The sequence below is a fragment of the Sceloporus occidentalis genome, unplaced genomic scaffold (genome assembly GCF_023333645.1).
Source record: "Sceloporus occidentalis isolate IW3139 unplaced genomic scaffold, rSceOcc1.0.p SCAF_4, whole genome shotgun sequence".
In the NCBI taxonomy this organism is placed as follows: Eukaryota; Metazoa; Chordata; class Lepidosauria; order Squamata; family Phrynosomatidae; genus Sceloporus; species Sceloporus occidentalis.
The window spans coordinates 135091124-135107223 of NW_028316984.1; the positions used below are offsets into that span (position 1 = coordinate 135091124).

Here is a 16100-nt window from a genome sequence, read left to right on the forward strand (position 1 = left end):
GTGTCAGTGATCGGGTTTGGGGCTGGTGTTGGGAGAATGATGTCTTGACTGAGATGAAAGGTGGACACGACCTTTGGGAGAAAGGAAATACCTGGATGGAGGACAACCTTGTCCTTAAAAAATTTGAGGTATGGTGAGCCCATTGTTTTTGAAGTCAAGCTTCTCATCAGTCTCCTTATGAAACAGACTCGTGATGTCAAAGGGGAGTTCTTCAATGGCCTGTTTGGCTTGAGGCGTTAGGTCCAAAGACCTTAGCCAGGCATGGCGTCGTAGGGCCAGAGTGCCTGAGAGTTGTTGGGAAGCACAGTCAACCGAGTGTTGGGCCGCTGAGATCTGATGTTAGGCCAGTGCATGAATTTCTGCATGGATGGCCATGGCCATCCGTATCTTGTCCTCAGGGAGGTCTTCATACAAGGGAAGAGCTTTCTCCCAAAGCTGCTGTTGGTAGGCAGCCATACACGTTGAGTAGTTCTGGATTTTGAGGTCCAGGACCACGGAGGCATAGGATTTCTGCACCATGGTGTCGAGCTGACGACTCTCTTTGTCGTTAAGGGTCAAAGCTGTCTTTGGGGCCGAGTGAATCTGTGAGGCTTCCACAACTGCCGAGTTTGGGCGAGGGTGTTCAAAGAGCCACATCTCTTCCGAGGGCGTGATACGGTAAGATTGTCAAGTTTTTTGGTGAAAGGTTGGGCCATGGACAAAGTGGGCCAAGAACTGTTTGCAATCCTGGACAACGGTGGTAGGAATGCAATGGAGGTCAGAGTTGGGACCTTGTCCCGAACCCTCTTATCAATGAGATCAAGAGCTTGAGAGTCTGCATGGAGGACTTCAATATTTGGGGCCTTGCCCATTCGGATCATTTGTTCCAAAAAGGAAAAAATGTCATCTGAAGGAGAGGGGGCCTCAAGAGAGGCAAGAGCCTGCAACTGTTGAGCTGGAACATAGTCAGAGACCAGCTGACCTGGTCCTGGTGCAGGCCGAGAGGGCCTGAGTGGTTATCAGTACCAGGAACAAGGGGCGCATTTGCAGGGAGACAGTAGAATTTGACTGTATGGGTTGGACTGGTTCTACTCGGGAAGCCGAGGATGGGCGAGACCGAAGTGGAATGGACGCAGCCGATGACCTTGGAGGAGGCAAGAGAGGTTTAACAGGTTGGAAGGTTGAAACAAAACAGCCTCCATGGACTTAAGAAAGATCAAAAGGCAAAAAATAAGTGCCTGTGGCTTGATCAATGACAACATCCCGTCTGGGGGGTTCAGCAAGGACAGAGGATGCTTCATAGTTCTGTTCGTCCTGGAAACAAACAACCTCCAAAGTCTGGGAGAGTCGTTCTGGTATCACCACCTGGGTGAAAGGAGAAGGTTCCTCTTCACTCTCTGAGAGTTGGTAGGGTTCAGACAAGAAATGCAGAAAGGTGTCTGGTCGGGCCTAGGAGTTGGGATGAGGAGACAACTGAGGTTGAGGTGTTGGTTGGGTACCGAGTAGGGATGTCATATCCTGCCTGTAGGCAGGGCAATCCCGCTTTTGGTGGTGCCGGCCTAGTCCCGGTCTGGTCTCACGCCAAAACTGGGACTGCCCCGCCCGCGGCCACCTCCGCCCCCGCGCGTGCCTTCTTTGTGGCCACGGGGTCCTCCAAGGCCTCACTGAGGCCTGGGAGGGCTCTCCGCGGTTGAAGCTCCAGCCGTGGAGACACTCCCTCCTGGGCCCTGGCGAGGCCTACATATCAAAATGTAGGACTTTTTTTTTATATTAAAAAGTCCTACATTTTGATATGTTGTCCTACATTTGTCCCGGTTTGGAGGTCTTCGCTTATGGCAACCCTAGTACCGAGAAAAGTTCACTGTCAGCAGGCTGGGCGGATGTGTCGGTACGGGACCAGTGGTCGGAGTCCGGACAGGGACGAGACTTCTTTCCGGAGTGATGGGATGAGTCTTTGGACTTGACCCAAGATTTGTGCTTTCTCTTCTCCAGTTTGGAGTCTGAGGACTTTTTGCTCTTTGGTGAGGATGAGTGGCCAGCCACATCCAGGTCCGAAGACCTCTGCTTGTCTGGGGTTGGTGACCTAGAAATTTCTGGAGACGGTTTGCCCTCGGCAGCAGTAGCCTTGGCAGGGACCCCTGAGGCCAGAGATGGGAGCTTGCCCTTGGCAGAGGCTCTAGAGGTGGAGGGAGTCTTTAAAATTTGTGCATAGAGCATGGATCTCAGGCGCATCTCCCTATTCTTCCTAGCCTCTGGAGTGAAAGCCATGCAGTGAGGGCAGGAAGCAGAGACGTGGCCCTCGCCCAGGCAGAAGAGGCACAAGGAGTGTCTGTCGAGTGGCGGGATGTTTGTCCCACATTCAGTGTACTTTTTAAAGAGTGCACAGACATCTTTAGACCAAAGCCAAGGGACGAAGAGAAAGAATTGTCAAGAAGTCCGAGTGTTACCATTAATCAGAGTCCACACCAAGTCCAAATCACAATCCAAAGAAGTCCGAGTGTTACCATTAATCAGAGTCCAAAACCAAGTCCAAATCACAAACCAACAAGTACTCAAAGTCAAACAAAGTCAGAGCAAATGCAGAAAACGAAAGCGAAAGCTAAGGAAGGAGCGATTCTAAGCGAGGTTCCTAAGCTGCTCATGCGGCGGACAAAAGGAACTGAGAAAGGGCAGGAAGACATCCTGCTTATATAAAGAGTGGGCAGAGCTACCACCAAAAAGTCTTCCCTAGCAATTCCAGTAGGATCCGGAAATGCTGCGCAGGCGCAGAATAACCCATTTGTATACTTCGCAGAGACCACGAAGAAGAACACATGTAAGCTAGATAGCTGGATAGCTGTTGGGCTCATTTGGGAGAAGTTTCGCCTATGAGTACCATCAATATCACCTGGCTGAGAAGTCTTCCTTGTTCATTTCATAAACTTGTGCTCTTTCAGCCCAACTTTTTCAATGGCTCGAAGATTTGGGGGTAAGGCCAGATTGAGACATCTAGGATGAGTATGCCTTTATACACATTCATAAATGTAAAGCACAGAGGTGGGCAGATTAATCTCAAACCAAGTAGAGCTCAGTGAAAATACCATAGAGTTTGAATTAAAGAATTCTGAGCCCAGGACATTGGTCTAAATACACAAATTAAATGTAGGCCACAATTCTTCTTCAGATTGCCCCAAGCTTTCTTCATTTCAGCTCTGTAATGAAGAGCAGGAGGGGAATAATTTTGCTACTGCTATTGTAGAATAATTATGGAATACAAAATTGGTCCATTTACTGCTAATAGCCCAAAGATAGCCTGTAGAATCTAATCTACCTTCTGCCCATCCTGTTCTAGGTCACACCCACACAACAGCTGCCTGTACTTCTTGATTACTTCACAGTAGGGGAGGCATCTTTGGAAAGACCAGTATATTTTTATTTTCTGGACAACCTGAAGTGAAAAGCTGGGGGTTGGTTTGGCAATGGTCTGATCAGCTGGAGAACACAGTATATAGATTTTTAAGAGACTGAATGTGTTGATTCAACACATCCAAAGTATTAAATACATGTTGAAGGGTTCTCATCTTAGAATGCCATCAATTATCCTACAAAGTTCTGCAGACCTCTTTCAATTTTATGATACTTTCACATATTAGAATAAAGAAATTTACCTCTTTCTTTTGTCAAAGTCACAAGGGTAGATAACAAAAACAACATGCCATTGATAATGCTGCTGCCAACTAAGGTTTGTGCCAGACAGAAAAAATCAGGCTTCTTAATATGGAGTCACCAGGGTCAAAAAGATGACATATAACAGATCCACTGGATACAAAAACTTCCTTTTTAAATATTGAGAGTTTCTGAGGATGAAGTCCCAACTGATTCAATAAAGGTTGGAAATATAGACAGAAAGAGAGTAATTCCCCTCCCCCACAAAATAAATCATCAAATAAAACTAATATGCAGAACCTGGGAGTCCGTGTGGTGTAGTGATTTGAGTGTTGGACTGTGACTCTGGAAGCCATGGTTTGATTCCTGGCTCACCCATGAAACCTACTGGGTGACCTTGGGCAGGTCACACACTCTCAGCCTCAGGGGAAGGCAATGGAAAACCACCTCTGAGCAAATCTTGCCAAGAAAGCCTCTTAATAGGGTTGCCTTAGGGTCATCATAAATCAGAAATGACTTGAAGGCATACAACAACAATGCAGAACCTGGATGTTACCAAGGCATTTTTCTCTTCCTCTAGATTATATCTAGTCAAAGAGAAACACAATCAACCCCTATGGGCAGCTGCCATTGTACATTTAAAACCATAAGCAATTTGAACAAGATTTTCTGTATCCAGGGGACCCCTTGTCTTACTACTCCAATGGCCTACACCCACCATGTTTGGAAATTCTCCATCCATCCATCCATCCATCCATCCATCCATCCATCCTTGCTTATCAAACCAAAATAGAAGTGCAGAACTGAGCAGGTAGGGTTAAGCCATGTATTTTTCTAGAACTTTTGACCCACATACCACCAACAGAGTACTTGTACTTGCACTGGGGTCACGTTTCAGCCTCTCCCATATATACTCGGATGGTAACTTGGGAGTTCTGCTAATCCAGCTGGTGCAATCTGTGTTGCAGATCTAATACAATCATCTTGTCACACATGATTTCAGCAAAATGCTTCATATACAGGGAATTTAAATTCCTATACACCCTTCACTGCTTGTTTTGAAGACAGTGGGATTCCCTTTGCCCCCTTATTAGAGAACAACTCTTTAAATATTAGCTCATAGTTAATGACTGGCAGACATGCTTGGTTGCTGCTCATTGCCTCTTGTTCGTTCCTGACTATAAAAAGCTCCCCCACACCCTTGAAAGGCATCCACTTGCTCCCAATGGCAAGGCAATTCTCCCACAGCACAAAGGACCCAAGTGTCATCTTCCCTTACACGCATTGTGGCAATGTTTTCCACAAGTTTAAGTTCTCAAGAGGCTTCCATGAGAAAGAGAAACCCACAAACAGATAAGCCAGTTAAGAAAACACTAGCTGCCACATCAGCCCTCTCTTGTTACACGAGGAAGGGTTTTTAAAAATTCATGTCCCTTCCTTTTGGATATTGACAATTCTGACAACTTTAGCTCACCTGGCCACCAAGAAAGCAGAGTCATCTATCAAGCAAGACAGGAGACACAGCTATATAGGTTCACATCCCCCCACTGTCTGTTAAGAGACCTGCTGTGTTTTACAAAGCAAACAGCCACATTCCCATCTTTGGTTACAGGCCTACGTACCAAATGCAAAAACAGGTACCAGTGGCTGCAGGAAAATCTCTGAGCTCTTGTAGTTCCCAGTGAGTGTGCTGGGAGAAGTGGAGTCAGGACAGCTTTATAGCTAATTCCATTTAGTCTGACTCAAATGGAGTGACTTGACAACTAAGATAGCCTTTATACTGGAGTGTCCTTTTCCCTTTCTGTGTGGCATTCAGGGAGGAGCACCCCCAATATAGCAGCATCAGCCACCCGCCTGTGCTTCCCAAGGTGTCATTCTTCACTATCCTGGAGAGGTGCCATATCCGAGTGTAAGAGGATACTACTGCAGTGTTTAGACACATAGAGATGACATGACGACACGGAGCAGGAAAAAGACTTGGTTATAACAGTTGAACAAAGCACCAGCCCTTCATCAACCGGAAGGCGCCAACACAAACATGGATCCTCTATCAGGGCAGTCCTGGCATTGGACCCAAGGCTCCCACCTGCTCCTATTAATCCTCATTACTTCCTCTTCTGGGTATCCTGCTGCCAGGATACAAGTGTTATTTATGCAGACATATATCTTCTGAACTTACATCCCATTTCGGAGACAGCCGGGATATTAATTTCTGTTGCTCTGAGTTTTTATAATTTTTTATAACTTAATTCTGATCACTGGGACATGTTTGTTTTTGCTTCATTTTGATCAGCTTTCCTGAAAGAATTTTATATTAAAGTTTTTAAAATTAATTAATTAAAAAAAACTTAAATAGGAAATTCTTTCAGGAAAGCTGATCAAAACGAAGCAAAAACAAACATGTCCCAGTGATCAGAATTAAGTTATAAAAAATGATAAAAACTCAGAGCAACAGAAAAATCCTTAACAAAGGGAAATACTAAATTGTCTCCTAACATCTCATGAGCCCATATGGAGGAACACTCCGTGCACAAAATACCGCAGCCAGTCACCCAGTGTTGGTCTTATGACTCTGGAAATCAGTCTCAATGTTAAGGATTTACCTTAGCTTTGCACCCTTACAGATGGGTTGTGTTCTTCTACAGAGAAGAAAAAGAATAAATGGAATGGGAGGTACTTTGGAAAGGGAAGAGCAGTGAAGTGAAGAAAACAACTCGTTGTTTGGGACACCATCAAGATATCCCAAAAGACTGTTCTTCAGTTTAACATAGTAGATATTCAAGTGGCACTACAATCAGAACAATTTTAACATTGTTTTGAATTTTTAAAAACAAAATGAAAATGCCAAGTCTAGATAAAAAAAAAATCTATCAGCTAAATTCAATTGCTAGTCCCAGCTAAAGTAGACCCGCTGCAGGGATTTATATAAAGGTTGGGTTACCATTCAGCAACTGATTCAATGAGCCTATTCTAGTTGGTACTAACAATTGGATTTAGGCCCACGCTCTTAGGAACAATAAGCTGCTTCAAAACAGTTGTCTTCATTATATAAGTGCTCATGTACCAAGCGTGACTATAATGTAGAAAAACCCAGGAAACTACCTCACCAGCTGCATTCTTGTCACATAGGAAGGGGGAAAATGTGCTCAGCAACTATCTGCCACACATTCCTTCTACAAACAGAAGAGTTATAAATGTTCTGTAAGATGGGGGACAAACACAAAACTATGACTGGAGGGATTTTTCAGGGTTTGAAGGAGACAGATGGCCTAAGATACCATTTCAGGGCTGCTCAGTTATGGGACTGGTTATATGCAGACTCATCTTCACTGCCAAGGGGGTCAATAATCAGATGTTCAGCCTTGTGTTCCAAGAACTGACTGACTGTCCCACGTGGGAGCTGAAACAGAAAGTAGCTGAATGTTTTATAGGTTAGTGTCAGTCAATCCAGAAAGAAACCTGAGTCAGAAGGGAGGAACAAAGGATACAGAGGTTTGGATTAATTCCTTCTGTGGCTTCTATACCATGACTCCTTAGTGTGATTCAGCAAGTGGATTTCTTCTATCACAGAGAATAGAAAATTAAACTTTTCCAGCTGGACATGCCCCAGTTTGGTTTCTGGTGACATGCTACACTTTAGCACAAAAATAATTAGAAATTCAATTTCCTGGAAATGAAACACCTAAACTGGGCTCTTACTCCAGCTCAGACATCAGAAGAGCTGCCAGACCCAGAAGAAACCACAAGAGTGAAGACAACCACCCACCCAAAGGGGAGGGATTTTTACTATACATCAAAGAAGTCATGGACAGAATAGGGAAACTGATGAGGAAACACAACTTCCAAATGATCTACAGACCAACCAAGAAAATCCAGAAAATGCTGTGCACAGCGAAGGACTGGAGACACTGTCTCACGGCTGCAGGAGTCTACTGCATACCATGCGGCTATGGAAAAGTCTACATAGGGACCACTAAATGTAGTGTTCAAACACAAATCAAGGAATACGAGAGACATTTCAGGCTGGGCCAGCCAGAAAAATCAGCAGTAGCACAACACATTATAAACCATCCTGGGCATAAAATACTATTTGAAAACACTGAAATTCTGGACCATGTCAACAACTATCAGGTCAGAATGCAAAGGGAAGCCATTGAAATCAACAAACAACTGGGCAACTTCAACAGGAAAGAAGAAACCCTGAAAATAAACAACGTTTCGCTACCAGTCCTGAAAAACACCAAAATCAAGACTGAACATATGCAAAGGAACACCATCCAGGGTCAGGGGGCTCCCCCCACAGACAATGAATTGCTAATTAAAGAGACATACATATCTTCTCTCATATCCTCCCACCTGGAGGCCTTGCCATTCAACAACAGACCAACACATAGATCAACATGTAAATCACTTCCTCCCAGCCAAAAGTTACACAATATAAATATACTCCACTCATTTCCATGCCAGCATTCTCTGAAGATGCAAGCCACAGATGCAGATGAAACGTCAGGAATAAATTCTTCTAGAATATGGCCACATGGTCTGAAAAAAACCACATAAAACTATGGATGCCAGCTGTGAATGCCTTCAACTTCACAAAAATTAGATGATTTGTGCACAGTGCCATATGGGGATGCAGAGCAAGGGGAAACACTTTTACAATCTAACACATATTCATCACTACCAAAAACTACTTACTTTGTGTGGACTAAACAAGTGATAACTCACAGTCTATTAACAAGTAATGTTATTCTGACAGACTAAAACTGGAATTTATCACTCTTAGCTGTAAAAGCTTCTCTTTTTTGGTAAACTTTACAAAAACAGATTATGTTTTTGGTAACAGCTTACTTTTCTACAGAGGATCGAGTTTCTCAAACTATAGCAATTATGCCTCTCCAAGGCTCCCCAACCCCAGGTTGACACAAGTACTTGTTAAGTCTTGTTATTCACACAAATTCCTTTCAGGTTCAAGGCATGATACAGCACCAAGGTTCCTAGAAATATAGTCAAACCTTCAGCTCAACAGGGATTCTATTTTTGAGATGGTATAGATAAACTTCCCGTCTTGTTTGTGCATCTTGAATTTCTGGAGTTAATCTGAGAAGATACATGTAGGAGACCAATACAGAATAAGCTAAATTTGAAGAGGAAAAATCATTTCACTGTAATTTGAAAAGACTTGAAGATCTGTGTTTTGTGCTTGTGTTCATACACACAGGAAGACTGTCCTGTAATTATGCACCTTTGTAGGTTTAATTAAAAGCAGCCTCTCCCTGGGCACCACCCTTCAATACTTCCACTCAAATGCCCAGGCACTATCTGGGTGTATTAAAGAACCAAATCCATGGAAGCCTCTCTGTCAAGAAGAGCAGTAGGCTCCTTCATGGTAGTCAGTAACACTAGTAGAGTGATAGATAAGTCTCCCTGAGGCACACACTCAGTCCAGCAAAGATGTTTATATAGTCCTTCAGGAACAACAACAAAGAGACCTATTTTTATAGAAAAAAACTAATGTCTCCTATTAGCCAAAGTTACATCTAAATATATATGCTGTAGAACCAAGTAAAAGGTGTGTTTTTCTGGCTTTCAGGCTCATGGTTAAGTTCGATTATTTATCTCTGCTCTCTTCCTGAGACCAAATACACGCATCCCTCCATACTTGTGGATTTGATATTTGCGGATTTGATTATTCACAGATTTGATTAATATGTTCTCCCTAGGAATAACTAGTTCCTCCAATGCAACTCTATGGTCCACTATAAATGTTGCACTGAAAGACCTAGAGATTCCTAGAGAGAATAATCCACTAGGCATTTGTAGCTCCTCCAGGTCAGTGTCTGTCAGATGTTGACCACACAGTTGCACTGAAGGACCTAGAGATTCCTAGAGAGGTGTTCTCTCAGATAAAAACATGGTGTTTTTCTTATTTTCCCCCCTGTATTCACAGGGGTCTTGTGCCCCTAATCCTAGCGAATATGGAGGGACAAGTGTATTTCCAAATTGGGATAAAGTGGTGGCTGTCATCATTGTCATCATCGTCTATACTTTGCCTTTTTTATAAAATGGAATACAAGGCAGATTAGTCTGACATGGTTTTGCTTAGGAAGCAAAGAGGACCTCTGACTAGTTTTCATTTGCTCATCGCAAAACAAAATTTTCCTCATACAGTTTCTCATAAGTCGAATACCAAAACTGTGAATAATATACAGTAATCACTGGTGACACCAAGATTCAATTATATAAATAGTAGCATGTTGAATAATGGATTCAGGGACAAGACGTCTTTCCCTGCCCTGCCACTTTATCTAGGGGCACCATTATGGGAGTCCTTTATCTTTCCTGGCAATTTGTGTTAAAAGCATTTCAGCTTATCATACTAGCCAAGGCATAAAAATAAATTACTGGTAATTAAACTTGCTCTATAGTGGTTTGTTTATATTCATTTGGCCAGGGAATAACCTAACATTGTAGTTACTCAAAATGCTAGAATGTCAATCACTATTACAATTAATACAGTTAGTATGGGGGGGAAGTCTGCATTGCTGCACTATCATCATCTGAATCTACTGAGCAACACAAGTACTCACCCCTCTTCCACAGTGCCTCAAAATTCACTTCTTGTCTTGCATGTTTACTTCAGTCTGATTTTACAGAGGAGCGTCATCATTTAGTATTCCACAAAGCAACCTTTGTTGCTATGCTGAACACAGTAAGAATGTCCTATGCAAATGTTTGCAATGGTTTTTCTTTTTCCTTCTCCAGGGGGCACTCCCTTGGAGGAGTCACCTAGTTGAGAAAGGAGCCAGGAACAGCCTCTTCCCAGCCTCTCCCTTGAAACCAATGCCTGTCTGAACTGCCTAATCCAGTTTTAGAAAAGTTCTAGCCAAATGCTGCAACCCCACAGGTGACACACCAGATGACATTTCCTCAACAGAAACCTTGGTAAGGCAGGCAGCAGTAAACATAGAAACACAACAGGATTGAGAGAACTCTTATTTTTGAAATGTCCCTAAGACAAGCAGAGAAATCTCTGAAAGAGCTGAATATTGAATGCAATTGGATGTCTATGGTTTAAAGACGGCTTGTCCACTGAACAGCTCACCCATCTGCTGCCACTACTGTCAATGGTTGCCTGCACTGACCCAGTTTTACATCCAATCCATGAAAACCTGGTCCAATAGCCCCAACCAAGCTCCTGCCTTCTAAGGTATCTCTTTAGATTGAGATTTCCTTCCTAATACTGTTGTTTTTGACAACTGCCCCAAGTCGGCCCCAATTCATGTGGCCCTGTGGATGAGACATTGCCAAGACCCCCTATCCTCCACTGCTCTCCTCAATTCCTGGAAGGGGGGGGGATTGTTCTGTTTCTTAACAATACAAATTTCAATATCATGTAATGAAGAAAATATATAAATAATTAATATTATTCCTAATATTAAGTATACGTTTTTCCTTCATGTAGGATATTGCAATTTGTACTGTTAAGAAATAGAACAATTTTTCTTTAGAATGCCTCTTTGAAATATGGACAATAAGCTATTATCTATTCATTTTCATCACAACTGTTCTCTACATTCATGATTGATCCTTAGATTTCGGGGCTTCCAGTCTAAAATAAAAGTCTGGGGAAAAACCAGAGCAGTTTGTTGTATCACTGACATGGAACCCGTCACCTACTACCAAATGTAAGGATCCAAAGAAGGCTTACTAAAATAGAATAGATCAGACAGAAAGAGAGGAGTGTCATCCTTACATACAGAAGATACATATAAATATCAGGATATTCATGTATCTGAATGTGGAAGGTCAGCTGAAAACATTATGAGGTATGTCTTTTTAGGGGGGAATATAATAGTGCTATAAATTGTATAATTTTACTACAGACTGAAAAGTCATGCAGGAGTCTTGCGTAATGGCTTGTAAGATCAGATTTCCAAACTTTAAAAGAGAGTAATGAAGACTTCAGCTACTCTCATATCTGTTAGAAGTCAAACTCTGGTAAAAATTGGGTATGATCCCTTGGAAAGAAATATTGATGAATGTGTGAATTTAAGGTGGATGGAGTGTCCCAAAAACAAAACCTTGAAGGCACAATTGCAAACAGCTCCAATGAGAAAGAAAAATGGGAGATATCCAAACAAATGGGCAGCTACACAAGAAGGTTACAGTATTTTTGATGATCCAGTGGTTTCAAATTACAAGAAAAGAAAACTGCACCAAAACATCAGGAGGAATTTCTTTGGAAGAATTGTTCAATTGTAGAATAGACTATGTGTCATATGTGTGGAGGGGTGGACACTCCTTTGGAAATCATTAAGCAAAGGTTGAATGCTCATCTTTCAGGAGTGCTGAATCAGATGACCTTGCAGCCCCTTCTAACTCAAAATATTCTATTAAATGTAGACCCCCTATTTTCTATAGGAAATGCTGAAAAGAGACAACTAGTATCTGGTCCACTTGACATTAGTACTGGAAAGGTTCTACAGATAGAAGCATAGAGTTGTAAGGCCTCATGGGCCACTGAGTCCAACCCCTGCTGAGTGCAGAATTTCCAGCTAAAGCATACCAACAGGTATCTGTCCAGCCTTTTTTCTGAAGATGTCCACCACCTCTCAAGGAATTTGGTTCCATTTCCAAAATGCTCTTATGGTCAGGGTCCCCCTAATGTTCAATTGAAATCTACTTCTCTGTAACTTCAAACCATTAGATCCAATCCAATCATACCCTCTGTGGTAGCAGAAAACATGCCTGCTTCTTCCTCTCTGTGACAGCCCTTCAGGTATTTAAATAGTGCAATCATGTCATCCCTCAGTCTTCTCTTCTCCAAACTGAACAAACCCAGCTCCTTCAAGCTTTCTTCGTGTTTTGTTTCCCATACATCTCATCATTATTGCCTTTCTCTGAAACTGCACCAACTTGTCTATATCCTTCTTAAAATGAGGTGCCCAGAACTTCATGCAACCAAAAAGGCAACTGAACAGATGGACATCGCTGGATGGACAATATAAAAATCAGATAGATTACATAATTGGAAGCAGAAGATGGAAAAGCTCTATTCTTGTTGCAAAAACAAGACCAGGAGCAGATTGTATCACAGACTGTGTCAACTACCAATATCATAAATTAGAGTAAGGCTAAAGAAGAGCACTAAACCAACCACCATCATGCCAAAATATAACCTAAAGGACATCCCTGTTGAATTTAAAGATAATGTTAAAAACACGTTTGCACTTTTAAGCTTAATTGACTGGGAACCAAATGAAGTATGGACTGAAGCCAAAGACATTGTCAAGGAGGAATGCAGAAAGATGCTATCTATAGCCAAAGGGAAAGAGAAGCCTCAATAGATGACAGACGAAACTCTTCAAGCAGTAAAGAACAAACAAGAGATAAAAGTTAAAGGTGACAGAAACAGAAACAAAACCCTGAATGCAACTGTTCAACGGCTATTGTGCAGGGACAAGGAAAACTACTATAATAATCAATGCAGAGAAACAGAAGATAACAAAAAAGAAAGAACAAGAGATTTCTTCCACAAGATCCGTGAAATCAACGAGAAATTTAAACCAAGACCGGGGGTGCTCTCCAACCAGCCGGGGAAATTATATTACCAAGTAGAAATAAATATATGATGGAAGCAAAACACTGATAAGGATGCCCTCCATCCCATCATCTAAGTCACTGATAAAAACGTTGAAGCATAATAGATTAATGAGCAGTCAGTCTATGAACATTTAGGAAAGAATGTTATGATTACAATGAGCTAATATAAGTTTCTCAAGAACCAACAGATGTGAGACTAACCTTCCTCCTTACTAACTTGGAAAATAATGCCAAGAGTTGCTACCTTGGTAGATAATGTTATGGTTGCCTTATATTTTGATTCCAGCAAAGCTTTCAAAAATTCCCCTGTGATATTCTTCTAGATATGCTTGTAAAATGATACTGGACTTGTTGGTGATACTGTTAGGTGGAGTTATAGCTGGATGAATCACTATACATGAAATATGATAGCTATATTCAAGTACTTGAAGCACTGTTATCTGGTTGCAACTTCTGCTGCTGCTGCAGTCTAGAGAGTTAAGGCCTGAACCACCATTTAGAGCAAATATAGTTTAATATTTGCTAGGTGTCACCCAATTCAGCTGAACTTTATTGTATCTTTAACATTTATATATAATGATATGGTTTATATTGACTCAACTCCACTGTGTGACTATATGCCTTCCTTTGTGATTTGTGCTGTGTACATTTCTAATCTTTACTGAACACAAAAGTTGGCCTCTGAAAGCTGGGTCAGATACTTTGTTCAAGGTCCCTTACAACTCAAGAAGTTTAGCTCATCTGCCCCTCCATCTCTGTGTTGTGACAGGAATTACTTCACCCTCAAACCATCTAGTTAACTGTGGACAAGCTTTGGAAAGCTACCCTGTGCCGCTGTCCTATTATTTGGCATCTTATACCAGTGCCAGAGAATTTTCCTAATATTTAACCTACATTTTTCTTATTCAGCACAAACCTGCAAAGCTTTTCAGTTCTTGATCATTAATAGGAATTGATTCATACTCCTCTCTCTCTCTCTCTCTCTCTCTCTCGAAGCTGAATCAGACACTTAATTTGATATGTTTTTTTAAAAACTATTCTTGTGCTCCTCTTCTAGAATGTCTGTTTCTTGCCTGGATATCCTCCATGCTTGCAAGTACTTTTGGGAAAAATGATGCCACAAACTGAGCACTGTACCCCAGCCAAGGAACAAGCTGAGCAAGTAGAGCAGAAAAAATGTGCATTAACAAAACCAAAAGCTACCCCCCTCCCCCCCAGGACCACCAAACCCTGGACCAAAATGAGTATTTCATTTCAGCATAAACGTAAAATAATTTCAGCAAGCACTCTTCATTGGTAAAAAGAGGACACATACCAATCAATAAATCCTGTACATAACTTCATTTACTGGGAAGATCATGACTATCTGCAATGCCTTAGGTCTCTCTGCCCTTCTCCATGTCTTAGAAATTGCTCTGCTTTTATAGTCCCCCTCAGCTTTGGCATCAGCCATGTTAGCCATGCAGAATTTCCAGCACCCCTGCCATGTTGGCACTATTTTTATTAATTCGATGCTTGATTTATTATTATTATTAGCATACAAGAAGTACTGTTGATACATTTTTAATCCTGGCAGTTAAGGTTAATATATTCAGGAAAGTATTGGCAACTGTATCCATGAAAATAACTGCTTGTTACATTACATTACATTTAATAAGCCATTCCAAAACATCGCCTAAACTGCTACCTAACAAAAACAGGAATCTAAAGAAAATTAAAGAATAAACTAATGGATTTTTTATGATTTACTTTTGACATCTAGTTCACAGGACAGGAGAACCATTTTGAAAACAAAGAGACAGATTTCTTTGTGGATTCCTGAATCTGGAGGAGTATTTCACTGTTATACAACAGGGCCTAGAGAAAAGGAAGGAGGGGAGGTCTTTATCCTAATTCCACACTTCTGTTACTCATTGTGATCAGTTCCTCCACTTTGATGATGGGAAGAGATTCATAGTTCCCATGTCTGCCACTGTAGCTAGTTTATTAAATTGCTTCCTTGAAGGGAAAAAAATCCAAACAACATGAAAGGCAAAGTTCAGAGCCATCTAGAAGTGGCAGCTCCAGAGGCCACCAGATGTACACCAGCCTGTTTTGTACAATTTTGGGGACTGGGGGATGGGAAAGACGACGTCTGGAAATAACAGATGGGAAAGGTGCAGGATGAGACCACCTATGAGAAACTGTGCTGATGATGTTTCCCTTAGCATGATGATGTTTCTATTAGCCCGTGTGATGTAGTGGTTTGAGTGTTGGACTATGACTCTAGAGTCCAGGGTTCAAATTCTGCTCAGCCATGGAAACCCAGGGTGACCTTGGGCAAGTCACACTTTCTCAGCCTCAGAGGAATGCAAAGAAAAAGACAAACCTTATCTGAACAAATCTTGCCAAGAAAATCCCATGATACAATTGATTTAGGATCATCATAAGTCGGAAACAACTTGAAGCCACACAACAACAGCAACAACAGACCTATTGGGTAAACATCCAGGGGTAGCTGTGCTGAATTTTTTTTAAAGTGTGCACAAAACAGTTCACACCATGAAGGAAGCTAAGCTAATCCTTTTTTTCCCTGACATCCTTTTTATCATGTTATGTTTACAGAAAACAGGCTGTTTAAGCACAGACAACAGCGAAGAGAAACAGCCTAACCTTTTAACAAAATTATATACCATGCCACATTCTAATAAAACCTTGGGGACTCCTCTAAAGCACAGGGATTCAAGATGCATAAAAATAACTCCTAATAAATAATAATAATAATAATAATAATAATAATAATTTTTTATTTTTATCCCGCCTATCCCTTTTGAAAATCTAGGTGGGTAACAACAGTCCAATATAACATTTAAAAACTGTAGTAACAGGAT

At 41.6% G+C, this 16100-nt stretch overlaps 1 protein-coding gene across 5 annotated transcripts in view; it reads right to left on the reverse strand.

Moving 5' to 3' along the window:
- The window catches only part of PACSIN3 (protein kinase C and casein kinase substrate in neurons 3), a 44032-nt gene that overhangs the window by 15382 nt on the left and 12550 nt on the right, over nucleotides 1–16100 (reverse strand). The window contains exon 1 of one of the 5 annotated variants that reach the window (XM_089521586.1): nucleotides 10215–10322. The exons of 3 other annotated variants lie outside the window; for them this stretch is intronic. The gene's annotated coding sequence lies outside the window, so the exon portion shown is untranslated. Of the gene's footprint in view, nucleotides 1–5246; nucleotides 5380–10214; nucleotides 10323–16100 lie in introns of those variants that run through there. One more of the 5 variants, XM_089521582.1, reaches the window with a different exon arrangement.